Source organism: Eurytemora carolleeae, unplaced genomic scaffold, assembly GCF_000591075.1.
Source record: "Eurytemora carolleeae unplaced genomic scaffold, Eaff_2.0 scaffold996, whole genome shotgun sequence".
Taxonomy (NCBI): Eukaryota; Metazoa; Arthropoda; class Copepoda; order Calanoida; family Temoridae; genus Eurytemora; species Eurytemora carolleeae.
Genome location: NW_019396983.1, coordinates 26,220 through 31,414, shown reverse-complemented (window position 1 = coordinate 31,414; position 5,195 = coordinate 26,220).

Sequence of the window (5,195 nt, the reverse complement as noted above, 5' to 3'; positions counted from 1 at the left end):
TAAATCGGACATTTTCATTTTTTGCATGGGGGAGGGTTACTTGAAATACGCTTACAGTCCCTTTAAATCAGCGCAACAAATAAGGTTACCTGAAAGCTTTAGAGATTCCAGAATCCGACTTATAATTTCTTGCGTCTGTCTGTCTAACTAAGAACAGTATACAGATTTATTTTCTTTCTTTTAGATATGTTTTTTTAAATGTTTTTTAATGAGAAATTCATAATGTCCAGCGAGAGAAAGAAAAAACAGGATTTTTATAAAGCCAATATTTCAGCGAATTTGCAGGGTAGTTTTTCAAACTTTTTTATTCATTTTATGTTATGGAAGGATAGGCTCTTCAGCTTATCCTGAAATTAACAGAATTACATCATATCATATTTGNTTATATATACCCTCTGTATCTAGCTCTGTATCCTAGATAAAAACATTTATATATACCCTCTGTATCCCAGATATAGATTTATATATACCCTCTGTATCCAGCCCTGCATTCTGAATATAAACAAATTTTTATTTGTTAAAAGGGATTGATTGCGAGATAAGTTATTTTCTAATCTTTTTTTTAAAACGTTTTTGTTAAGAGAGTTATTTGACAAAAAAAACCAAAAGAACTGTAGATGTAATTTTTAGTTAACCCTAAACCTAACAGAGGAGGGAAGCAAGGAAAGGCTTTAAAATGTAATTTTGATTACCCTGCTACATTTCAAACTTTTAAAGGAACTGTTAATGTAATTTCAAGTGATCCTCAGTTGATAAAATGACATGTCCGATTAAAATGGTACCTTAAAAGCTTTGTCTAAATAAATATGAATTAGATATCCATGTTGTTGTTTTAGAAAACAAGTTATTTTGATATGCAATTTCTCTACAATGGCGACTTGCGCATTTTATGCTCCAGAAATAATGGTGAAATTATCAAAATTTAACACTTTTTGTGTGAGAAAAACAACTTTCTTGCACATTATTGATCAGTTTCAGATTTCCAAGGTATCGTAGTGAATAGGGCATATTTAATTTTATATACATTTCTAAAAATACTTGTATTTAACCCCCTGTAGAGAAGATCCAAGTGTTAATTCAAGAGGAAGGGAGAAGGATGGTTAGGTAGAAAAAGATAGGATAGAGAGAGAGATAACTGAAAGGTCTTTGAATAGCTCAAAATCCTACTTGGATATTTTACGAGGTCTAAGTGAGGTATTCACTCGCGAAACATTAATGAAAGGTATTGGAGGATATGATGTTTGCTAATGAATTAAATAATATCTAAACATTGGAGTGAATCATTTCTTGAATTTTGTTTAATCAAGTATTTCTGAATGTTTGTGATTATACAAACGAATAATTAATATTCATCAATCGAGCTCCGTGCACTAAGATCCTAGATAATGTTATGACTTTGCCTTTAAAACTCTATAACCCTAGATGAAAATTTGCAACGATAATTAAATCATAAATATTTTTAGTTTACACTTAATACTAATTCAAAATATATTTAATTTTGTTGACACAATAAGAGCTTAGCAAATATACAAAATTAAATTTTTATCCCTAATATGTTTTTATGTAGCTTCTTAAATTATTTCTCTAATATGTTATTAATGTATTCACAAATTACCTTATTAAATTGTTTCTGAAAGAGAAAAATTGTAAAAAAAAATTGTGCAGTAAGTATTTTGAAAAAATAAGAAAAGAATANTATAGGAATATATCGGAATCGGACTATTAAGGAAATTGTGGGCAAATGACAAAAATTTAAGGAAAAAATGGTTTCAAAGAAAATAAAATTGTTAAGTAAAATGGGCCTATGTACACTGCATTGTATACTAGCTGTTTCATGTTAATTGAATTTTCCAAAAACAAAACTTTGACCGAACGGTCGTCTTTTTTCCCAGTCCCACTTTAGTAGAAAAAATCTACCTTCAGAGCTAAGAATAATGGAGAATCCCATCTATTAGTGGATATAGGAGGCTCAAATCTTTGATACAAAGCATTTAGCACTGGTGTACTGTACTGCTCATGGTCAGGCCGTGAAAGGTTGAACTGTACAACATCAGGTAAACTAAAAAAGTATACATTATTTCCTTGAACTGTACGCATGTACAACTTTCTTTAGACTAAAGAAGCGTACAATGTACATGGTAATTTAATTAAAAGTAATAATAAAAATATAATATTATGAAATTTTGCTTTAATGCTAAGGATGAAAAATTTTTTTGGTTTTTTTTTAACAATTTATTATTTTTGTATCTTTAGTCTTTAAATTGGATACACTTGATGCAGACAAATTCTGATTTGATTCTTCTTCTTGTCATCGTTTCTCTCCTTCCTTTCTTCTTTTCCTTCTGTTGACTGTCCCTGATTCTGATAATTTTGAAAGAAAATAAAAATTTGTCGAAACCAGAATGTATTTAGGACACTCTGCTTCATTGAAGTTGTAGTTATTTTCAGTTTTGTTGTCTAACTCAAGAATGCCTGAATTGACAAGCTGACTAAAGTTTAATGCAGTACTGATTCAGCTTTAACAAATAATTTTGATATATTTTCTGAATGGAGTTGAAATGGAGAGCCAAATGTAAAAAATTGATGGTGTTGAGCTTATCATCGTAGAGTTCCCTACCATTTATCCTGTTCGATTTTCTTTTTTCTTTTTGTTTCTTGTTTGTATGTTTCTGCAATTTTACTTTGAGTTCCATCCTGGTTACACCTTGTGGTCTTAAAAATAGAGCATGCAGCATTTGTCCACTAAGAAATCATTTCCAAATGCTGTTTGTGACAAATATGTAGGGTTGAGGTGTAGGAATTGGAAGTTTGGATAGATCAGGAAGAGAGGGTATCAAGGGACTCCCATAGCAGAGAAAATCCCTATTTTCCTCCGTTTTTTAGTGTTTCCAACTCTGCGGAATTTAAAGTTTTTTTTCCCATTGGAGTTGCACCACATAACAAAATGGGGAGTTGTTTTTTCTAGTTTCTGTCGAGCTGTATTATATTTTTTTTTTTGTTTTTAAGGTGTGGTGCTGCCATGGTTATTTTGCACAGTGCTCCCCAGCGGAGCCTCTCTCTGGCTACTTAGAAGGGAGCACTTAATTTCTATGTCCTAACTGTTCCGATCCCAACTCTCAATTTTCTGGATTTAGATTTGGTTTCATTCCTATCTACAGAGGAACCAAACCAAGTATTTAAATATTCCACTTTTCCCTGAAAATATGCATTCCATACTTTATATAATTAACACTTACCTAACATCACAGTGCACAGTAACCTGGGTCGTTTTTCCAGCCTTACTAGCACAATACAGCTCATATCGGAACCCTAGACAGTACAGTACAGTAGTTGAACCTTTACAGCAAAGTACACTACACAAGTTAGACACCCTTTACAGTACTCTGTAAGAAACCCTAAACAGTACAGTACAGTGCACAAGTTAGAAACTCTTTACAGTACTCTGTTAGGAACCCTAAACAGTACAGTACAGTACATAAGTATAAAACCCTTTTCAGTACTCTTTTATGAAGCCTTAACAGTACAAAACATTACAGTACACAAGTGAAACTCTTTACAGTATTTTGTTGGTAACCCTTTACAGTACTGTGCAGTACAGTACACAAGGTAGAAACCCTTGAAAATACTCTTTAAGGATGGCTATACAGTACAGAAAAGTACAGTACACAAGTAAGATACCCTTTACAGTAATCTATGTGTGGAAGCCCGAACAGTACAGTACAATACATTACACTAGTTAGAAACTCTGTCCAGTACTTAAAGTTAGGAACCCTTAACAGTACACTACACGTTTTGGAAACCCTATACAGTTGTTGACCATAAACCTATCCCCTAATCTTTATCAGCCCCAAATCAAAACCAAACAATTTCATCGACTCTACCCCTCTACCTCGACAATGAAAATTGAAACAGTGAAACCTTTTACTAAGTGAAAGATCAAATCCATAAATAACTTTGCAATCCATAGTAAATTCCACTTTAAAATCTGGGTTTATATTTTCATAAGTGTTTACAAATGTTTTCAACTATTCCATCAAACCCTCAAATCCTTAATCACTCCTCTAGTTTTCTTTTCTTTTTGCTAATTCTATACGGATTCAAAGATTATGAAGTTTTAAAAATCGCCTAGTATTTTTTTTAAATTTTAATTTAAAAAATAAATATATTGAAATTAAAAAAAAAATAATAATAAAGGGAGAGGGTTAATTAATCTACTAACTTACCTTTAATGTAGTTTAAACCATCACATATCACAGTCTTGTCTTTGTTCAGTAATCTAGCACACATCAGTTCAATAAATAAGCATTAATATTTTTGAAGAAAGAGTCAAGGTGGAAGGGAGAAAAAGTGGGTTTCAAAAACTGGTCTAGTTTACTTTTATATAAAATGGGCATGGGACGTAGGTTTGCGGAGGGGGTGATAGATAAAACTCCAAAATTGATCATGTGGCCGCAGCGCCGGCCCCCTAGCCTGTCCTAGCTGCGGCGCTCGGCCCCCTAGCCTGTGCTAGTCGCAGCACTCGATCCCCTACCCCATCCTAGCCACAGCGCTCGGCCCAGAAATTGTCTTAACCTAACCTAACCCTCAATAATAGGAATTTTATCTATCCCCCCTACGCAAACCTACGTCCCAAGCCTATAAAATGGAATGATCCTTGAAAGTTATGTCAAAAACCGTGAACACGAGGATTACGCGGATTTTTCAATGGTCTTGATTTTGAATGTTGGGTAGAATAAATAAATAAAAAAAATGAACTTCAGTTGGGAATTACAAGTTTTTTTTTACAAAAAAGTTATTATTCTATGAATACATATTGGGATCTAATGAGCTAATGCAAAAAAAAAATCAATAATAATCACAAGTTTACGCATGTAGATGGAAAATGTAGATTTCACGTTAAAAAAATGAGAAAAAATAAAAAATAAACAGACTTGCAGGTTCCAAGATTCAAAGTTTAGGAATCTTGGCAAATGTGTATTTCGGTACTCCCTGTATTCAATAATGAATTCTACTGACCTAATGACCTCTGATTTGAGTCGTCCCCTGACCTCTTTCTCTAGGATTGAATCAGCATACACTTCATTCTTCTCTCCGCTTAGCAAACTAGCTACAGAGACAGGAAATAAAATAACTATTTGGTAAAAAAAGTAAAACTTATAAAGGTGATATAAAAAATCTAAAGTATCTAATCATTA